At 40.2% G+C, this 23,710-nt stretch overlaps 1 protein-coding gene across 1 annotated transcript in view; it reads right to left on the minus strand.

Moving 5' to 3' along the window:
• ankrd6a (ankyrin repeat domain 6a) overlaps window positions 1–23,287 on the minus strand; it is a 58,621-nt gene extending 35,334 nt beyond the window's left edge. The window contains exon 1 of the mRNA XM_068718145.1: window positions 23,215–23,287. The gene's annotated coding sequence lies outside the window, so the exon portion shown is untranslated. The remainder of the gene's footprint in view (window positions 1–23,214) is intronic.
• Window positions 23,288–23,710: the final 423 nt, after the last annotated feature.

Raw genomic sequence — 23,710 nt, forward strand, 5'->3', positions numbered from 1 at the left:
GTAGGCTGATGGATCAGTGGCTTGCGATGCTCAAAAACTCATGGAACTTTATACATGTGTTATAGGTAATGGGAGGACATATTTTATATGGGTGTTTGGCTTGGCCGTTTTAAATTGCCTCCATAGCGCCCCCTACAATATTTCAAAAGAGCAGCCCCAGCGCTACGTTTGAGGTACCTGTATGAAACTTGGTAGGATTATGTATCTCAGAGAGACTTACAAATAAGTCTCTTGGGACCATGCTCTAAACCGTACCGGAAGTCGGCCATTTTGATTTTTGTGTCATTTTTCAATGGATTTAGGCTCATTTCTAGTCGCTATACTTTAACGAACTCCTCCTAGGCACTTTGTCGGATCCACTTGAAATTTGGTCGGTACAGTCTCAAGACCTTTGTGTTTAAAAGTTATCAAAAGCTTTACGTTTGACGGAATGGCTTAGCCGTAGCGGGCGGCTACTTTACGTGACTCCCCATGAAAAAAGCTGATGTAACTCAGCCGGACTTGTTCCAAACGCTCCTAAACTTCCCATGCTTGATAACACTCATGGCCTGAGGATGTCTACAAGCTAATTTTCACTAATACTCACAGCGCCACCTGCTGGCCAAAGTAATTCTGCGTTTTTTGACAACCGGCATCCGATTTACATGACTTTTACACAATGTCGTCTACAGTTGTTATAGAGCAACATAATACATGTTTTTGCATGCTCTGTAGCACCACACAGGGGATACAGGATGCTGTGGACTATTTGCAGGGCATCATTTCCTGCATCACGCAGTCCAAGCAGAAAAAAGCATCGGACTCGTAAGAGCGTTGTCTGATTGTCGCAGACGATCTTAGCTGCATATGTTGGAGTTCCGTCGGCACCCCCGACGTGCGGGAGGAGGCGAGGGCCCGTTCATCGCTGCTTGCAGCTTTAATTAGGGCCCGAGCACCGACGAAGTCGGGCGAAGGCCCTATTGTAATTCAAAGAATTATTATTATTATTTCTCCTCTAAAATTGCATTTTTCAAGGCTTTATCATACTCAAAAACTCCCCAAATTTGGCAGGCGGATCAGGACTGCGTGAAAATTTGAGATTTTATGGGTCGCATGCTCATGTATGACAAAATGGCTCACTAGCGCCCCCTACAGTTTCACAGGCCACGGCCTTCACCCAACATGTCTGATTAACATGAACTTTGACACACATATTCAGCTCCATCTGCTCTACAATCAGTACACTCAAATTTTTTAGCTCCGCCCATTCAGATTTCCACCATTTTCATTTTTGTGAGAAACACATTTTTGCAAACTGCTCCTAAACGCTGTGTCAGATTGCTACCAAATTTGCTGTGGATCATTATTCATTCAATTTCATCACAACCCCCCCAAAAGTTTTTTGATAACTTATCGCGTTATCAAGTTATGGGCCAATGAACTTATCAGGGGCGTGGCTCTGTACATCAATCAACCTCACTTTAAAACCATTGTGCCTATCATCACAAAATTTGAGGCAAATGTCCACATAGCAACCTGTAACGTACCCTCACATTTTCATTTCCTTCAGCCACAAGGGGACGCTACAGTAGTTAGCTCTTTTTGGCCATTTTTCTCGTTTTCAGGCTTTGTATTTTCACGAACTCCTCCTACAGTATTTATGCGATCGGCTTCAAATTTGGTCAGCACGATCTTAAGACTTTTATAATGAAAAGTTATCAAAATCATGAGTTTTCATGCAACAACCTTGGCGTGGCGTGGCATCCATTTTGGTCAATTTTTCATGAAAATTGAAGTTGTTGTAACTCCAAGGTACATTGTCAAATCTGCCCAAAATGTCTTATGCAGGATGCTAGTCCAGGCCTAAAAACATTCCCATGCCTCAATTTTTACATAATCATAGCGCCACCTACTGGCAAAGGGAAATGACAAGTTTTACACTTTGATGTACTCCGCCTAGCCATTTCACCAGATCAACCTCACATTCTAGAAAGAAAGCCTTTAGACATTGATGATAGTTCATCATGAATATTGTGAGGTTTCGTATAACTCTGTTGCCGTGGCAACGCTTTGTTTGCCATGAAAAAGCAAGCTGATTTTTCTGTGATTTGGAATACTCAAAAACTCATGAAACTTTGTACATGTGTCGTAGGTGATGAAATTAAAGATCTCATGTGGATTTTTGGCTTGGTCGTTATAAATTGTCTCGATAGCGCCTCCTGCAGATTTTCAACAAAGCAGCCCCAGCGCCTCGTTTAACCTAGATGTATGAAATTTGGTTGGCACATGTATCCTATGGAGACTTACAAAAAAGTCTCTTGGGACCATGCTCTAAAATCAACCAAAAGTCGTCCATTTTGATTTTTATGTGAATTTTCCCTCGATTTCTAGTTGCTATACTTTAACGAACTCCTCCTAGGGACTTTGTCAGAGCCACTTCACATTTGGACCGTACAATCCAAAGACCTTTGTAATTAAAATTTATCAAAAGCTTTATGTTTGATGGAATGGCGTAGCTGTGGCGTGGCGTTAATTTTATGCGACTCCCATTAAACTACGTTTTCAGGCTTTGAATTTTGACAAACTCCTCCTACACAGTTTATGCGATCAACATCAAATTTGGTCAGGACAATTTAAAGACCTTTGTGATGAAAATGTATCAAAATGGTGAGTTTTCATTGAATGACCTTGACATGGCGTGCGCCCACTTCGCTCACATTTTGTGCCATTCGCTATGAAAGAGGGAGTTGTTGTAACTCAGAGGTATATTGTCCAATCTGCCCAAAATTTGTTATGCATAATGCTATTTCAGGCTTGAGCACATTTCCATGCCAAAATGTTCTCAAAGTCATAGCGCCACCTACTGGCAAAAGGAAATGACACGTTTTATACTTTGATGTACTCCTCCTAGCCAGTTGATCTGATGGACCTCACATTTTCTGAGGAAAGCCTTGAGACATTGATGATACTTCATCATGAATTTTGTGAGTTTTCGTTAAAATATGTTGCCACGGCAACGCATTATTCACCGTGAAATGGAAGCTCAGTTTTCTGTGGCTTAGGATGAACAAATAGTCATGGAACTTTGCACATGTGTCAAAGGTGATAAACATAAATAACTAATATGGGGTTTTGCCTTTTCTTTTAGAAATTGCCTTGACAGCACCCCCTACCAATATTCAAAAGAGCAGCCCCAGCGGTACATTTCACCTAGCTGTATGAAATTTAGTAGACACATGTAACACATTGAGACTTAAAAAAAAGTCTCTTGAGACTATGCTCTAAATTATACTGGAAGTCTGCTATTTTGATTTTTGTTTGAATTTTCCATTCATTTTTGATCATTTCTAGGCGCTATACTTTAACGAACTCCTTCTAGGGAATTTTGCGGATCCAATTCAAATTTGGTCAGTACTATCTAAAGACCTTTGTGATTAAAAGCTATCAAATTCTTTACGTTTGATTGAATGGTGTAGCCGTGGCGTGGCGGCCATTTTACGTGACTCCCCATGAAACAGCAAGCTGATGTATCTCCACTGGACTTGTTCAAATCTGTCCCAAACTTGCCATGCTTGATACCAGTTATGGCCTGAGGATGTGTACAAGCCAATTTTCCATATAAGTCAAAGCGCCACCTCATGGCGAAAGGAAATCTGCGTTATTTGACAAACAATATCCGATTCACATGTAATTTACATGATGTTGTCTACACTTGATATAGACCCTAAAAGAGCACTTGTTGTAGAGCAACATAATGCATGTTTGCATGTGTTCTCTAGCGCCACATAGTGGATTCAGGAACTAGTAGAATATTGGTGTAGCCCTTGTTAAAAATTAATTCAGACATCAGGATATAAATAGTTTTCTAAAACCAAGTTAAAACTGTACAAGTATGGGTAAAAATAGATATGGGTGGATAAAATGTATTTCAATAAGAGACTCATAAGCTTTACAGTTCAAAAGTTGCAGTTCATGCAAATGAGCATAGTTTGTTTGATAAGTACATGATTCAGAACGTGTGTTCTCCCTAACAGCCTAACTTGTGTAGCAGTATGATATGTCAATCTTTCTTTTGACTTTGTTTAATTGGCTTGTCCTGAAACTAACAGCCAATCCAAGCCCATTCTCATGTAGAGGGGTGGGGCTTAGTCGTATGCGGCCAGGTTCAGTGTGTTGGAGAAATGGAGAAGCGAATTATCACCATCAAGTGAATAGTGACTTCTGTGAGAGTGCAATAATGTTCATAACTTAATGGCTGACGACCAGTTATCCTATGGTTTGGACTGTTGTGATGTACAAGAGGTAAATACGAGTTTGTGAATTGTTTTCTATACTGTGACTAAATGTTATAGTGTAAAACAAGTTGTGTTGCTAATCACGATTAGCCGTTAGCATTAGCATACTAATCGTTAGCTTTGCTTTCATACTGTTAGCTGTGCATTTGAAACCAGTTGTTAAGACAAGCTATTGCTAGATCACCATGAAGTAGTGTATGGACTTGTTGCTTAGATGATTTATTTGATTCAGGAGACGGACGTTTGACTGTACGAGAGAATCGGGAATGCTCATTTGAATAGATTTATTTGTAACTTGGGATACTCAACTCATGGAACTTTGTACATATGTCATAGGTGATGCAAATACAGATTTCATGTGGATTTTTGGCTTGGCCGTTATAAATTGCCTCGATAGTGCCCCCTGCAAATTTTCAACAAAGCAGCCCCAGCCCCATGTATGAAATTTAGTAGGCACATGTACCACATGTAGATTTAAAAAAAGTCTCTTGAGACTATGCTGTAAACCATACTGGAAGTCTGGTCTGATCTTTGTGTGCATTTTCCATTCATTTTTGACCATTTCTAGGTGCTATACTTTAACAAACTCCTCCTAGGGAGTTTTTCAGATCCACTACAATCTAAAGACCTTTGTGATTAAAAGTTATCAAAAGCTTTACGTTTGATTGAATGGTGTAGCCGTGGCGTGGCGGCCATTTTACGTGACTCCCCATGAAACAGCAAGCTGATGTATCTCCACTGGACTTGTTCAAATCTGTCCCAAACTTGCCATGCTTCATAACAGTCATGGCTTGAGGATGTCTACAAGCCAATTTTCCATCTAAGTCAAAGCGCCACCTAATGGCGAAAGGAAATCAGCGTTATTTGACAAACGATATCCGATTCACATGAAAGTTACATGATGTTGTCTACACTTGATATAGAGAAACATAAATTATGTTGACGCACGTTGTTTAGCGCCACACAGTGGTTGCAGGAAGTGGTGGACTATTTGCAAAGCACAATTTCCAGGGTCAAATACTCCAAGCAGGAAAAAAACGTCTAACTCGTGGTCGCGTTATCTGATGGTCGCAGACATTCGCGGCCGCGTAAGCTGAGGTCTCGTAAGTACCCTCGACGTACGCAAAGATGCGAGGGCCCGCTCATCGCTGCTTGCAGCTTTAATTAGGGCCCGAGCACCGACGTAGTCGGAGCAGAGGACCTATTGTTATTCTAATGTTTTTTATTATTAGGGCCCGAGCACCGACGTAGTCGGAGCGGAGGACCTATTGTTATTCTAATGTTTTTTATTATTAGGGCCCGAGCACCGACGTAGTCGGAGCGGAGGACCTATTGTTATTCTAATGTTTTTTATTATTATTATTATTATTAGGGCCCGAGCACCGACGTAGTCGGAGCGGAGGACCTATTGTTATTGTAATGTTTTTTATTATTATTATTATTATTATTATTATTGTTATTACTATTATCGTACCAGTTTCATCGCAAAAAGGAGGTGCTTGGGATACTGGGAATCTTTTGAAATTTGGCACAAAATTCAATCGTGGTGAAAATTCCAGTATTATTGGGGTGTCCAGCTGCGGCATGACATTTTGGCTCGATAGCGCCCCCTACAGAGTAGCCCCAACTTTGGGTTTCACCTAGCTGTATGAAATTTGGTAGGTATGTGGAACGTGATGGGACATACAAAAAAGTCAAAAGGAGGTATATCCTAAACCAAACAGGAAGTCGGCCATTTTGAATTTTATGACGTTTTTGGACCGTTTCAAGGCGCTGTACTTTAACGAACTCCTCCTAGAGATTAAACCCGATTGCCTTCAGATTTGGTCAGTATGCTCTTGAGACCTTGGCAGTGAAAATATACTCAAAGATCAAAAAGTTATCGAACTATGTGTCCGTGGCGTGGCGGCAAAAAAACACCATTCGCCATGAAACAGGAAGTTGTTGTAACTCGGCTGTACATTGCCTAATCTGCTCCAAATTTCTCAGATGTCATAACATCCTGACCCTGAACACATGTATATGACAATTTTGAATCATAGTAATAGCGCCACCTAGTGGCAACAGGAAGTCATAGGTTGTGTATTTTGACACCCTACTGCTCACAGATTAATCGGATCCCTCTCAAATTTTGTCACAAAAGCCTTAAGACCTTGATAATGCTTCATTGTGAAAATTGTAGGAAGTTGTCGAAGCGTGGCGACGTGGCGGCTCTGCGAATTTCGATCCTTCGCCATGAACGAATAAACTGATGTAACTCGACTCCGCATCATCAGATCTTTACCAGATTTCACATGTTTGATTAAACTCCAGGCCTGAAGACATCTGCAAGCCAATTTTTAATCATAGTCATAGCGCCACCTACTGGCAACAGTAAGTTAAAGTCTTTATACTTTGGCTTGTTTCTCTTAGTTGGAAAATCAGATCAACATCAAATTTGTTCCACACAAATGTAAGAAGTTCATAATGCCAGTTCTCTAAACTTTTGATGTTTCGTCAAACGCCGCTGCCGTGGTAACGCAGTCTTCGCCGTGAAAAACGATGGTCATTTGGAGAGGTTAAAAAAGCTCGAAACACAAGCAAAATGTAGTTATATAATATGATTTTATTCAATCAGAGTGTTAAATCGGCTCAATAGCGCCCCCTACAAAATTTCGACGAAGCAGCCCTCGCAGTACGTTTCACATAGATTAACAAAATTTGGTAGGCACATGTATCACATGTGGACTTAAATAAAAGTCTCTTGGGGCCATGCCCTAAACCCAACCGGAAGTCAGCCATTTTGAATTTAGTCTGAATTTCTAGTGTCGTTTTTTCAATTTCCAGGCGCTCTACTTTAACAAACTCCTCCAAGAGATTAAACCCGATTGCCTTCAGATTTGGTCAGTATGCTCTTGAGACCTTGGCAGTGAAACGATACTCAAAGATCAAAAAGTTATCGAACTATGTGTCCGTGGCGTGGCGGCAAAAAAACACCATTCGCCATGAAACAGGAAGTTGTTGTAACTCGGTTGTACATTGCCTAATCTGCTCCAAATTTCTCAGATGTCATAACATCCTGACCCTGAACACATGTATATGACAATTTTGAATCATAGCCATAGCGCCACCTACTGGCAACAGTAAGTTAAAGTCTTTATACTTTGGCTTGTTTCTCTTAGTTGGAAAATCAGATCAACATCAAATTTGTTCCACACAAATGTAAGAAGTTCATAATGCCAGTTCTCCAAGCTTTTGATGTTTTGTCGAACGCCGTTGCCGTGGTAACGCAGTCTTCGCCGTGAAAAACGATGGTCATTTGGAGAGGTTAAAAAAGCTCGAAACACAAGCAAACTTGACACACAGATCACAAGGCCAAAATGTAGTTCTATAATATGATTTTATTCAATCAGAGTGTCAAATCGGCTCAATAGCGCCCCCTACAAAATTTCGACGAAGCAGCCCTCGCAGTACGTTTCACATAGAATAACAAAATTTGGTAGGCACATGTATCACATGTGGACTCAAATAAAAGTCTCCTGGGGCCATGCCCTAAACCCAACCGGAAGTCAGCCATTTTGAATTTAGTCTGAATTTCTCGTGTCGTTTTTGCAATTTCCAGGCGCTCTACTTTAACAAACTCCTCCCAGGGAATTAATCAGATCAACTTAGAATTTGGTCAGAACAATCGAAAGACCTTTGTGATTAAAAGTTACTCAAAGCTTGTTGTTTCATGAAATGCCGTTGCTGTGGCGATGCATTCCTCGCCATGAAAAACAAAGGTGTTTTTGAGGGGCTAAAAATACTCAAAACAAAATCAAACTTGTCACACACATTTAAAATCCTGAATATAGTTATCTGATGTGATTTTAATGCTTCAAAGTGGCAACTCGGCTCGATAGCGCCCCCTACAATATTTCGACGATGCAGCCCTCGCTGTACGTTTCACCGAGATGTATGAAATTAAGTAAGCAGGTGTATCACATGTAGACTTAAAAAAAAGTCTTAGGGGTCCATGCTCTAAACCCAACCGGAAGTCAGCCAATTTGAATTTTGTATGAATTTCTTGTGGTTTTATTTCCTTTTCCAGGTGCTGCACTACGAACTCCTCCTGGGAAATAATCCAATCAGCTTAGAATTTGGTCAGAACAACCTAAAGACCTTAACGATTAAAGGTTACTAAAAGCTTGATGTTTCATCGGATAACATGGACTTGGTGTAGCGTCAATTTTACATGATTCGCCATCATCCATCAAGCTTTTGTAACTCAACCTTACTTTGTCAAAACTGCCCCAAACTTGACATGCTTGATTGCTGTTGTGATTTTAGGACTTCTGCATGCCAATATTAACTCATAGTCATAGCGCCACCTACTGGCAACCACGGACGTAAACAGAATTCTATAATAACAGCGGCCCAAACAGGGTTTGTGGGCACACCATGAGAAAAAGACTTCTCTGATCTAAATATGTGCAAACTAAGATGCTTGGAGAACAAAAGTTAATCAACAGTGTTTTTCAAACCATGTCAGTGGGCATTAGTATAAATGATCTGTCCAGAGCTTCTACATGAGAATCAGGTTAAATGTTACAATGAATGCTTCACACTACAATCTAAAGTTATAGAAGCGCTTAAAATGAAAACAGTGTCAAATTAAAGTGTTCAAGTAAAAACAAATGACACTGCTGTTCTGTTAACTTCCATGTAAGTCCAAATACAATCAGTAGGACACTGCAGGGAGTTGAACTCCATCCCAGTAACCTGACAGTCTGTTATGTTACAAATACTGAAGAACATTTACACGTTCATTTTCTTAATGATCTTAACAGGCTTACATTTATGATTGTATCGGAGGTACACTCAAAACATTTGAGGCTTAAGACCTGGCAACATGGTCTTGCTATGCTGCTGGTCGACGCAGGAAATATCATCTAACTTGTGCATGCAGTGTATGATGGTCACAGAAATGCATTGCCGCATCAACCAGAGTCCTGCCAGTACCCTCGACGTGTGTGACGTTGCGAGGGCCCGATCAATGTTGCTTGCAGCTTTAATTATTATTATTATTCTTTTTCTCTCAAATGAATCGCCTTTTTGGGGGCTTTATCATATCCCAAAACTCCCCATATTTGGCAAGCATACCAGGACTGCGAGAAAATTTGATAATTTATGGGTCCCATACAAAATTGCTCGCTAGCGCCCCTTAGAAGTCTGACCAGCAACGCCTTGCGGCAACTCTTACCCATTGTGTCCGATTTACTTGAAATTCGACACACATGTCCAAAAAAAAAAAAAAAGCCAATCAGACCCCTAAGCTCCGTCTTCCAATATTTTCCGCCATTTTGAATTTTGTGAAAAACACATTTTCACAAACTCCTCCTACAAGCTGGGTCTGATTGGTACCAAATTTCCTGTGGATCATTATTGGATCTATACCGTCAAAAGTTACTAAAAGCTTGTTGATAACCCATTGCAATAGGAATATATGGACCAATGAATTTCATAGGGGCTTGTCCTTCTACAGCAATATATATAACTTCAAAACCATTTGGCCTATCATCACGAAATTTATAGTGTATGTCCACATTGTGTTCTGTAACATACACTCTAAATTTTATTCCATTCAACCACTCGGGGGCGATACAGTAATACTCCCATTTTTTGCATTTTTAGGCATTTTTCATCGTTTTCAGGCGTTGTACTTTAACAAACTTCTCCCACAGAATGTATGCGATCAACTTCAAATTTGGTCAGGGTGATCTAAAGACTTTAATGATGAAAATTTGCAAAAATGGTCTACTGACATTGAACAACCTTCGTTTTATGTGGCGCCCATGTCACGCACATTTCGTGCCGTTCGCCATGAAAGAGGAAGTTGTTGTAACTCCAAGGTACTTTATTCAATCTGCCCCAAACTTGTTATGCATGATGCTGGTCCAGTCTTGAGCACATTCCCATGCCAAGATTTTCAAAAAGTCATAGCGCCACCTACTAGCAAAAGGAAATGACAAGTTTTATACTTTGATGTACTCTGACTAGGAAGTTACCCAGATCAGTCTTTAATTTGGTAAGGTAAGCCGTAAGACATTGATGATGCTTCATCATGAATATTGTGAGTTGATGCAAAACGCTGTTGCCGTGGCAACGCGTCATTCGCCATGAAAAATGAAGCTTATTTTTATGAGGCTTAGGGTGCTCAACAAGCCTTGGAACTTTACACAGGTGTCATAGGTGATGTAAATAAATATTTTATTTGGCTTTTTGGCTTGACTGTTTCAAATTACCTCGATAGCGCCCCCTACAAATATTAAAAAACGCAGCCCCAGTGCTACGTTTGACCTACATTTATGAAATTTGGTAGGCCCATGTATCACAAGGAGACTTTAAAAAAAGTATCTTAGGACCATGCTCTAAAATTAACAGGAAGTCGGCCATTTTGATTTTTGTGTGAATTTTCCCTTGATTGCCAGTCATTATACTTTAACGAACTCCTCCTAGGGAATTAATCAGATCGACTTCAAATTTGGTCAGTACAGTCTGAAGACCCTTGTGATGAAAAGTTACTCAAAGATTGTTATGCAATCAATGCATTATTCGCCATGAAAAACGAAGGTGTTTTTGAGTGACTAAACATGCTCCAACCAGAACCAAACATGGCTAACACATTTAAAATCATGAATGTAGTTTTCTAATGTGATTTTAGATTAGTTTCAGATTGGCAAGTTGGCTCAACAGCGGCCCCTACAAAATTTTGCAGATGCAGCCCTTGAAATACGTTTGACCTAGATGTATGAAATTTAGTAGGCACATGTATCACATATAGACTTAAAAAAAGTCTCTTGGGACCATACTCTAAAATCAACCAGAAGTCGGCCATTTTGATTTTTGTGTGAATTTTCCCTTGATTTCTATTCGCTATACTTTAACAAACTCCTCCTAGGGACTTTGTCAAATCCACTTCAAATTTGGTCTGTACAATCTAAAGACCTTTACAATTAAAAGTTACTCAAAGCTTTATGTTTGATGGAATGGCGTAGCCATGGTGTGGCGGCCATTTTACGTGATTCGCCATAAACAACGAGCTGATGTAACTCCACTGGACTTGCTTAAATCTGTCCCAAAGTTGCTATAATAGATAACAGTCATTGCCTGAGGATGTCTACAAGCCAATTTTCACTCAAAGTCATAGCGCCACCTACTGGCAAATGAAATGGAAGTCAGCGTTATGTGAAGGACGGAATCTGATTTACAAGACATTTACATGATGTGGTCTGCACTTGATGTAGAGCATAATAATGCATGTTTAAGCATGTTCTCTAGCGCCACATAGTGGATGCAGGAACTGGTGGAATATTTGCACCACATAATTTCCAGCATTGCCGAGTCCAGCGGGAAAAATATGTTAAACTCCGGGACGCGTTGTCCGATGGTCGAACACATCCAGCGTCCTGCCAGTACCGCCGAGACGTGGGAAGGTGCGAGGGCCCGTCCATCGCTGCTTGCAGCTTTAATTACAATTTGCATTTCTTCAGTCCGCTGACTGAGTGTTTATCGTTGCCATGGGCAACAAGTACCAACTGACGTTAGCCTATATTAGCTTAATAGAAATGAGTAGCGATACTATTACAAATCATCATTTTTTTATTAAACCAATTACAACAACCAACAGTCATACCTTTAAGGACCTTACTGTATTGTCACATATTGTCAAATAACGATAAATAAAGGCTAAACTGCCACGGCATTCTCTCAAACTGTGGCAGCTGCCACAGCAAGTAGTGGCAGCTCCAACAAACCCTGAAAACTGTCACAACAACAAGGTGCGGCAGCTGCCACAAACAGTGGAAACTGTCGCAACAAGTTGTGTCAGCTGCCACGAACAGTGGCAAACAGTGTCAGCTGCCACGAACAGTGACAAACAGTGGCAGCTGCCACAAAGTCATGGCAGCTGCTGCAACTTGCTGCGGCAGCTGAGCTTGCCACAGGAAGTGCCTCTACTAGCTGCCGCTGCCACGATTTGAGCTTGCCCTTTCTCTATTTTGGTTAGACACATATGCAACGCTGAGTGTAATATGTGTGGTATTAGTTATAGATGTACGTTGGTACATAGAGGGTGATAAGAAGCTGTACTTGGAGGGTCTTAGGACCCAGGGGAATGTAGGTGAAGAAAGCAGGAAGAGACGGAAGACACGCCACACAAACAACTGTTCATCGCTAGCTGCCGGCTGGTTCTTGTGTTACAAATGTCCGCTTAATAATTAAATGCGCTAATGCGGAAAAAAATACCGTGATATACCGTGAAACCGGTATAATCTTACAAAATACCGTGATATACATTTTTGGTCATACCGCCCAGCCCTATAAGGTACAATATGTCAAAGTTGTGTTAACAGCTCAAACCTGCATTAAGGGTAAGAAAATTGCAGCCAATCCTGAAAATCACATATGTCAGGTAATCACTATGCCAAAAGCCTGTAAATGAAGGAACTGAAAACTGTAATGTTCAGAAATTTCTCAAACAGAGGGGAAGAAGGCCATAGAGGAGAAGAAGGCCACTGAGGAGAAGAAGCAGCAGCCCCCCACCCTTTGCACTCTTTATTCCATCAGCAAGCAGAGCAGGAGTCAGCAGGTCCAGGTCAAAATCAAAAGTATTTAATATTGTTAACAGAAGCCAAAACAATCACAAACCAAATTACACTATCGATAGTAAAATATTTCAAGAAATATGAGACCTCGTTCACAGGACAGATTGATGTATCTGCCCCATGGTACGAAGGAAGTCTGATTCTCTCAGGGGACAAACAGCTCCTTTGTCCCCCCAGAGTTACATTCCTCAACCTATCGATCAGCTCCACGATTGGCTGAAGTCCAATGGGCTCCTCCTTGGATCCTGACCCATTGTCCTGGGCAGACACCTCAGTGAACTACCCTCTTCCCCCGCAGATTTACACCTTCTGACATTCCTCAAACCCCCCTCACAGACTCAATATACATTCAATGACCACACTCCTTGGTTTAACACTACCTAAGTAAACACACTGTGACACATAATATCCAGCACTGAGAATGCTTTAAAACTTAAAATTCCTCACAAAACCATGTGTAGACAATGCAGGATTCAAAGAGTTAAAGCTGCATTGACATTTATTTGGGGTAAAAATATTGTTCATATTAATATTAGTATTATATTAATATTCAGTGTCTTTTAGCTCTCGTTTTGGTCTCCACCAACTCCTAAAGGGATATATCTTTCTCTTTAGCCGCTAAATGGTCCACTATCTTGACCAGCTAGTCTCTAACTGTGTCTGTTTGCTGTTGAGCGGGTAGCGTACAGTCACTTTATCAGAGCTTTCTCACTGAAAACAGCTACCTGCTGCTGCTATTGTGTTGTTGGCTCCCTCAATAAATACCGCTGACCTGAATTCTCAAGCTGACTGTCCTGATCCTTTAATGTTAAGTATCTGACCGTAACGACAAAGGATTTCATGTGTTTCATGTGCTGCATTTGAGCTGATAGTCAGATTATACTCTATGCCAAGGGTCAACCTTTAATCTTTGTTGGTGATTAAATATCTTAAAACAAAAGCATGTGTACTCTGAAACACTTGGGCTCATCATTCACTCTTAATCTGTTCTCTTCACTAATCCCACTTGTATCACATACAGTTCTATTTTTAACTTACTTAAAACAACCCGCTTATATCAACATAAAGAGCCAGTTCTCTTCACGGAGACAGCGGCCATGTTTCTACAGTAGCTCAGAATGGACAAACCAAACACTGGCTCTGGATAGGGCTATTTGTGTTTTTGTGTCAGCCACAATTGTAGTAGTTGTCCGACCCGCTTGGCACACGGGAGAAATTTCACTTGGTTGCAATATGCAACCTCACCAGCTGGATGCCACCAGATTAGTTGTTTTCATCATAATTATCTCAAGATCGCTCAGATCTCATCCCTAAAGGCAGAAGCCTTTTGCGTAGGAGCTTGACAATGTAGTGTGATTAACTTTGTGAAACTGTGGCGGTTAAGTTTAGACAACAAAAATACTTGGTTAGGGTTTAAAAAAAATATCATAGTTTGGCTGAAAATAAGTATGCTTGTAATGTAATGTAAGCTACGGACATAAAGTCATGTGACAGACAACACGTGACAAAAAGTCGTCAGTAAAAATCTGAGTAAATCAGTAGGCACCGCCACATGAACTGATATTTCTTAGTTCATGTGGATGTGCATCTAGGGTGCTAGGGCAAGATGCCAGTAACCCTTGCTCATGAAGATACATTTGGATCTCCCCACTCTCTCCAAGAGCTCATCAATAGGGTGCATTGGGTTAGGGTCAAACTTGAGACAGCAATAAGATAACTGAAATTAATGCAAAACCTCAGAGATCCATCCTTTTTGGGCACCAGCACAACTGGACTGCGCCATTCACTTCTGGTTGTTTCAAAAATACCAGCTCCAACAGTTTACGGAGTGGGATGTAACGGTGAATATTTTTAAAAACAGGGAAACTCCTGGGTATATGGACTAACAATGCCTCCGTTATGACGGTGATTAACAATGGGGTCCATAAGAACTGATGGCCTATTTCAATGGCAAAAAAAAAAGAAACTCACTTTTTACAATTATGCAAATTAGGCAATGACGTCATTTAACAACTTCTAGCGACTTTTAGGACAGCCAATAGCTACTTTCCTTACTGAGGAGTTGGCAACACTGCTTGAAGGGACAGGTCCAGGTTAGTCTCGTGCTGTGAGTGAACCGGTACCCAGCTTGAGAGACCTCCTGTGTGTCGCTGAATTTGTGCATTTCTGACTGAAAGATAACATCTTCTGCCTCAATTTATCCATTCGCTACAATATATTGGATTCAAGTTAATGTGTATTTAAAGACATTTAAATTTGTTGGGGAAAAAAAATTAAATAATAATTGTCTAATCAACCCAAGATTTCGCAGACCCCCTGTTGAAGACCTCTGCTTTACACTGATAAAGAATGCCATCTTTCACAGCATAGGTTGCATCTGCCACTCTGCTCTGCTTCTCTCCCTCAACCTGGGAGACTCTATCAAACCAGGGTTATCAAACCAGGGTTTTAATGTTGGATCATCCCAAATTCCAGAACCTGACTGGGCTTCATCTGCTGTACAATTTCTGGCTTGGCTGAACCCAAAAACGTATCCCTTCTCCTCACATCTTCTGGTCTTTAAGGGTTATTAGGGTTACATGTCTTCTGAGCTCTGGTGGTCACCGAAATAAAAACTGGAACTGAAGGCTCTGGGAGTGCCTTCCAATCAGTTGCCTGGGCCAATGACCCAACTTCCTGTCTTGGTGACCCAACTCCCTGTCCTGGTGAATTCTGGTAGAAGATTTGCAAAGTTTCATTTTTTGGTTTTCTACTGCCAAATGTAGCAGTGTAGGGACATCTAGAATAAGAATGACAGCAACGGGTAGCTTGGGAGCTAAAGCCATTGCCAAGAGAAATGTCTGGCCACCTACAGTCAAATAAATCTCAGCCAAGGGATAAAAGTTTCTATCGCCATGCACACAGCTTAACTTGGTCCTAGCATCACTCCAAAACTCCTATAGCACCAAGTCAGACAGAACAACAGACTGAAAGCTTCCTGTATCTAAGGCTACATCCACACGACTACGTTTCCATTTTAAAACACATTTCTTTTGTTACGTTTACACTGAACATCCACACTACTCTGGAGTTTTAGAGCACAGAAAATGAAGGAGTTTAGAAATGCTACCGAAAGTAAGTTTGAAACTCCAGAGTTACTTTGTATTGTGGACAGGTGTAATAGCATAAGTTATTAAAGAATGATGTAGATACCCGCGTTCGCTACTTGATTGGGTCTTAGCAGTCAAGAGGTGTCCTTCCCTGATTTGTCACGTCCCTATCATGTGAGCCTTTTCCGGACGAAAACATACAACAACAACAGCCTTGATTATTGATTGACTAGCAGTGGTTAATTCAACATGGATAACGAATTACAGGTATTGCTGACCTTTTTGCTTAAACTAGCAGCTGTCGTGCAGTTCAACACTGCATTTTATAATTCTACTACTCCCGACATGTGGAAGAAGCAGCTGTTATTGGAGCGATTAGCAGAGATCGTTTTTGTTTTAAAACCCTGTTTTAAATGAAAACGTATTGATGTGGACTTTCTAGCACAGGTGTGAACCAACACCATTCAAAAATAGAACACAAAGTCCTCTAAATAAAACAATAACACATGCACTCAAAATAATGCATGGTTTGAACCTCTACCCCACCCCCTCATCTTAATAATTTGCTCCTGGAGATCTTAAGCAGGTCATTGGTCTTGTCTCACCCAGGAAGAGGTCAGTATTGAGTTATTGTATAAATTAGCTTTTTCAGTAAGTTGATAACACAGTTAGAAAACACAAAATGCTTTGTTCTGAACAGTGATTGAGGTTTCTTTTTACACAGGCAGGATGGCTAGTCATCCTGTGCTTCCCCACATGTGGCTCCTCTGGAGCTACTACATCAAAGACAATTATATTTAACTTACTAAATAAACAATCTAAATAAAATTTGTGTGAAACCTACTGTTCTTTGCCAATAATCCCCAGATAGATCCCCATGAATCATTTCTGGTAATGGAACCCCTGGTCTCCATTACACTCGTATCTTGAACCTTTAAAACTATTTTCTTTTCACATACTCATCTGCTGTTGTTCTTCTGAGAAACTTTATTGCAGGGGTCACCAACCTTTTTGAAACTGAGAGCTACTTCAAGGGTACTGAGTAGTACAAAGGGCTACTTGTTTGATACAAACTTCCTGAATAACAAAGTTGCACAGATCACCTTTTAATAACAATAATATATGTGAAGAGACTGTTTGATCACATGTCAATGTTGATTATTTCTCACAATAATTATTAACAATGATTTCCACAACAATGATGGTAGGATACACAGATATATTTAAACTTGCAACATGTATTTCTGTTAATCTGTTTCAACATTTGAAAGTCAGAGGTATCACATCTCTGATATTTTTGTAAATATCTTTCTTGACAGTTTTGTGTGAATAAGCACATTTGTAGCATTTGGTTCAAAATCACACCCGTTACATTTTTGTACAAATGATCACTTCTAACAGTTTTTAGGAACTCATTAACTGTCATATCTTCAAATCATGTCTTGTTTGTACTAACCGCTTTTGTAACATTTTTGAACAAATCATGAACTCTGTCCCATGTTTATACAAATGATCAGTTATGAATATCCTGTGTTGTTTGGCTTTGGAGCGTATGCCATTTATGATCTTCACGACAGGAGTCATCACATGATCAAAGCCGTTACTTTTGCACACAGCGCCTGCTGGTGAATGATGCAGTGGTAATGTAGAAATTTTGAGAAGTCTGGGTCACCTTTACATTGCGCAATGAAGCCTGCATTCCGGCCCGTCATGGCAGGAGCCCCGTCTGTTGTCACCGACACCAGCTTTTCTAATAGTACATTTTTCTCCATGAAGAAACTAGTAAAAAGTCTTGTCTATAGCCGAGGGGGGGAATCCAACCCTCCGAGGCGCGCGAGCGTCTTCAGGCGCCCACGTTCAAACCTCTAGTCTGGACCTTTTCGGTCGGATTGCGTTGCCTCGCCTCTACCCCCGCCACCCTCGAGTTGTTGCCCTGCGGCCTGTTCCTGTTTCATTTTAAAATCTACATTAATGCAAGTGTTTTTGATTAAAAAAGAACAGCAACAACATTTTTTAGACGGAGCTCCAGGGTGACTAGTGCTATTAGAACATGCCTTGCGGGTGACTCACGTGGTTTCTGCGGGCGACCAGGTGCCCGTGGACACCGTGTTGGCTACCTCTGCTCTATAGGGAAGGGTGAATATAATGGAAGGACAGCCCCTATGGTAAAATGGCGACATCTGCTGGCCGGTCTCAATATTAGCACATTAAAGTATAGAATTTAAACCATAGAAAGAAAAAAAAAAGTGTTCAGTATAGATTTGGCATTCTTAACGTAAATAAAACATATACATCTATCTTACATCTGCACTACTGCCGGCACGTGAGAACAAAAACACACAGGTGTTCACCAAAATACTGTAATGCACAGCATAACATGGAGATTAATTACAGGGAGAACATTGTTGGATCCTAAAACAATATTGCATGATAACAAAGCTTGCTTTATTTTTCATCACGGATGCATAAGATGAATGAGACTGATAGATATCATGTAAACATGTCTGTAATGGATGTTCTGAGCCACATACGATTGACTGCTGATATGATCTTGTTTACTCATCTCTCTCTTACTCTCTCTCTCTCTGTCTACTTCATGACTTCAAATTCAGATTTGTTGTATTGGCATGAGTATTTTATGGTTGGGTAACATTTACAGTGAGTCATAACTCAAAATGAAAGAAAAAAAACTATTAATGGTTTGCCTCACATTCAGTACTGTAATAAAAGGAAAATGTATGGTTGCAAACAAATTGCTGAAAAAAAATACAATTAATCATAATAATTACAAGAAAATATATTTCACAAATGTCTAGCTCCATCACACGCACACTCGTGCGTCGGTACATGTCATGGAAACAGAACGTTGACCCGACCTAGGCTATATAAAGGCTGCAGACCATTCAAAGTCTTACTTTGCACTTGGACTTGGACACAAGTTGAAAACCTCTTGCAAAACCAAACTGTGGAAAGCGAACTGTTGGAGTTTGAACCCACTGAGAGAATCTACTTGTTTTGGTTTGAGGGCATCAAATGTACCAGAATTCACATCGACACTTCTGAAAAAAAAATGGCGACCAGGCCAATATTCATAAAATGCCAAAAATATGCTTTAGTTGTGCACCATGGAGACAATGTCTTGTTAAGATTGGTCCCGTGTTTTACAGCTTCATGTTTGGTAGTTACATTTTCAGATTCATAGAAAATTCAACAGAAGTTGTGTCCATCATGATTCTGAACTGTGTCTTTGTTTCACAGGACAGACCGCCTCTGTGTTCTTGGCAGCCGAGAGTGGACGTCAACCAGCCGGTCATCCCAGGAAGAAGCAGCACCACCCCCTCCCCCCCTCTTTACCCTCCAGCCGCAAGGATGAGGAGCAAACCCGTCCCGACCAGCACGGAGGACGTTGTTAGCGTCTCCGTCTTCTGTGCTGGTGGGGTTGGGAAGCTCCTCCCACACACAGGAAGCTGTCACCACCTCTGCTGTCTTCATCTCTGAGCAGAGACGCAACATTTGTGCTCAGAAAAGAACAACAATGAATTCTAAAAGGTTCACTGTGTTTAGTTTGTCACACTGAATACAGTATGTTAGTGTGAACTGTATGTAAAGCATGTTCACTGTTTATCTGCTGAATAGTACGATATAATACATGTAAGACTAAATTTCTACATATGCCTTCATATCATAAACAATGTTATAATATTTCATATTTAATTTAGACAATATATGATACCTTGAATAAAAACAAATATTTTGCAAATTACAAGTTATTATCTTCTGATATTTGCACCTTTACAATGTTTCATTATATTAATAATAATTATGAATCATTTGGTATCTAGGCCTCGTGTTTATATTGGGCCTGGTTACTGGGGTGTTTTAACCAAATATTTATTATGAATATGAATTATGAGCTCACACCACCCCTTAATCCTGTCTTGCAAACATAACTATCCTCACACAGCATCTGTCAGTCATTGGTGTTCATTAGGCTGCTGGTTTTGTGTATTGGGTAAAACAAAAAATAAATAACAATTTTCTCTGTATTTCTCATTGATGATAAATAATATCCAGTGGATTTTGGTTACTGAAAACTGATATTAATAAAAAACACACAAATGGAATAAAAATAAATTACTTATTTAAAAAAATTATTTAATATTTCATACATCACTAACAAATCAATTGTAAATTAAAACAAAAAGGTTAAAAGGGGGTAAAGTTAAATCTTCTAACAGCATCTGTGTTGCCTAGAAGTACACAACACAAAATGAAGGATTTAAAATTCCCAAATCTTTAGAGACAGACTATATTACAGTATGTTGGTTAGAAAACGGCTCTTCAAGCTGTTTCAAAAGTCTGCTGAGCTGGAATCAGAGAAAAAAAGAAGCCTAGAGCTTAACTCCCTACAAACCAAAAGTATAATGCTTGTAAAGCTGTGAGATGTTTCAGGTCTGTCCTGAACCAGATTGGTTGCTGTGGCAACGGCTGTTCAAGAGTTCACACCCTCTGTTGTAAACCAGCGTGGGCTGTTTTCTTTTTTTCTTTTTTATCTTTGTGTATCTTAATATTTTAAATGAGTCAAACATAGATAACTTGAGATGTTTACACACTTTCCCAAATGTTTCTGAATAAATACAACTTTCAAATAATGAAACCAGACCAGGTCTCAGTTACATAGTGAATCATGGAGAACACCAACAATAAGATCAACAACAAGTAAGTGGCCATCCTTTACAATCTTTTCAGAAAACCATCACATCATCTCTGGCCTCACTGTTCCCTCAGTTTGCTACAATGAGTACTTTATCCACAAGGATTTGAATGAGATGGAAACTCTCAACAACTGCATTGTTACCACAAACGCTGGACAGCCCAGAACGTCCTGCAGCTAAACGTTGACAAGACTGAGCTCATTATTACTGGCCCTGGCACAGCTAATGTTGACACCTCCAAACATCTGGACTCTCTGTCCCAAAACGGTTTCAAACTGTAAAATCCTGGTGTCATCTTTGATAACAACCGCAGCTTGAACTAACGTCTGAACACCGATATCCAGTCCTGCCTACAGCTCAGGAGACTCTCCAAGATCAGTTCAATTCCTTCCAGTATAATCTAGAGACTGTCCTACGTGCTTGTATTTCCACTTGTTTGGACTATAGTATCTCTCTCTACACACATCTGAGTCAACGGAGTTCATACAAAGTACACCTTGTACTAAATGCAGCCGCAAGACTCACCAAAGCCAAAAACAGAGAGCACATGATACAGCATGTTGTCTCCTGGTGAATTTTAGAATTGATTTTAAGATATTATTGATAACTTTTAAATCCCGTTCTGGACTCCCTCCTGAGTACTCAGATCTTTTGACGCCTGAGATCAGGCTCGGCTCTGAGACCCATTCTGCAATCTAGACTGAGGTCCAAAGGTGACTGGGCCTTTTCCATTAAATCACCTCTCTGAGGAGTTCAGACTGGCGAGCTCCTTCACCTCTTTAAAATCCTTTTAAAAACAGATTTTCATCAGTGTGCTTTCACAGGCTTTGTAGCCTGAATTCTTCACTTGTATCTGTATACATTTTCTAATATTTTAAAGATTATTTTATGTTTACTAATTGTCACTGGTTTCTTCTTCAATGTCAATGTTGTATGACTTGTATCGGTTTATTTTGTTACACCCCATGGAGACAGGAAACTACACTGCAGACTACAGACTCAACTCTTTAATCGTCAGAACAGGTTTGGGACACAGGTAGGCAGTCAATGCAGGCAAACCAGCAGGAATGAGGCTAAAACGAAGTCGGGCCAAAACAGGCAGCGATCACAAAAACCAGGACATAGAACACGAGGAACCCTCTGGAACCCTAGACACAGAGGTACTAAGGTGAACTGGCACAGAGACAGGGGAACACAGGGTTTAAATACACTGGGAGGTGTAGGTGATTAGACACAGGTGGATCCAATGAGGGGCGAGGCAGACAATCACAGTGGTGGGAAAACACAAAGGCAGGAAGTTAAGTGATCTGAAACGAAAGTGACACAAAATGAAACAGGAAATAATGAAATGTCAAAAATAAAGAAACTTAAGAACAGGACGAGACATGACAAACACGGATGCTGCACAGAAAAAAGGAGGGAAGACCACAAAGACAGGAAGTGAAACAAACAAGGGACACAAGAGGCAGGGCACTTCAAAATAAAACCAGAAACAAACTCAACCAAAACAACGATCATGCCATTTCTATCTTGTAAAGCACTTTGTAACCTTAGTTTTGAAAAGTGCTGAGTTAAATATAAAATGAAGTGATTATTATCTTCAATATTATTAATATTATTAGTATCATCATTATATTATTATTATTATCATTATTACTTTAGTTTAAAACTGTTTCATCCCAAAGCAGCATGCTATGGATGGATGGATGGAAGAACAGGAAAGCGGTTGGTTGAAACATAAAGTCATGTGAAACCTGTGAAGTGAGGAACAGAAATGTGTTCATGGAGGGTGAGTATAGTGAGACGGAGGGTAAGTACAGAGGAGTGAGACCATGAAACTATTCCCCCTCACCCTGCAGCTTTCAGTACACACCCCTTCAAAGGCCAGTGATAACATTTGAAATAGCACATGAAGGCTCAGGGTCTATACAGTATGTGGACCAGTGGGGAACCACCAGGGAATGTTGATGAAGTCAACATCTCTTTTTTTGTTTGTTCTTCAAATCACACCATCTTTCCCTCATCTTACCCAAGAGCTGTGAGTGTCTTAAAGTGAGACCATAAAAACTTTTATAATGACGATATTAATATGTTGTCAGTGAACATTTCGCAGGTACGCTCAGTATCAACATGTTACATCTTACATTTTACACAAGTTTCATTCATTATCATTATGTTTTTCATAACATTTTGCTGCCAAATAAGTTCTCATTTCCATTTCAGAACAAAAGGTAAATAATATTATTTGTCAAAATGAATCATTATAACTTTCATATTAAGTCATATTGTAAAACCATGTTATAAATAAATGTTGAGCAGGCAAGAGTAATGTAAGAAGAGTGTAAATTAGATTAGAAAATGATCTATAACATAACAGACGATCAGCATTTGCAGCTGATAAAAATACTTTTCCAATTGGATCATTGGTATTTCCACATGAGGCTGGCTTTTCATTAAACATTCGTTCAATGAAAAAGAAAAGGAGTGCACTGTCCAGTTCCACATGTGTTACCTTTATCCTCCATAGAGCCTTCACACTTCTGCTTCTCCTTGTTGTGGCAAAAAGGAGCATCCGTCCGAAAATCCAAACAAGCTTTTGAAAGAGTCGCTTGCTGTGTGTAAGAGGATGATGCTGCTGCTCCAACAGCAGCAGACCAGCTACTCAGTGTGTGAAGATTCACTGAGAGGATGCCAGCTGTTGTAGTGCATTACAGATTAGACTGAGAGAGAGAGAGAGAGAGAGAGAGAGAGAGAGAGAAGCACACACACACACACACACACACACACACACACACACACACACACACACATACACACATCTACAATAAAAGCTTTATCCCTCCATCTAGACGAGCACACCGTCATGCCGTCATGTAAAAAGGTTTAATCCATGATGTGAAACTACGACAGAGAATCTCCATCACACACACACACACACACACACACACACACACACACACAGTGTATTAGCGCAGGCCTGCAGGTCTTTGGTGAATCTTTCTGAAATG

Source organism: Cebidichthys violaceus, unplaced genomic scaffold, assembly GCF_023349555.1.
Source record: "Cebidichthys violaceus isolate CVI_PGR_0920_01 unplaced genomic scaffold, fCebVio1.0.p SCAF_22, whole genome shotgun sequence".
NCBI classification, from domain to species: domain Eukaryota; kingdom Metazoa; phylum Chordata; class Actinopteri; order Perciformes; family Stichaeidae; genus Cebidichthys; species Cebidichthys violaceus.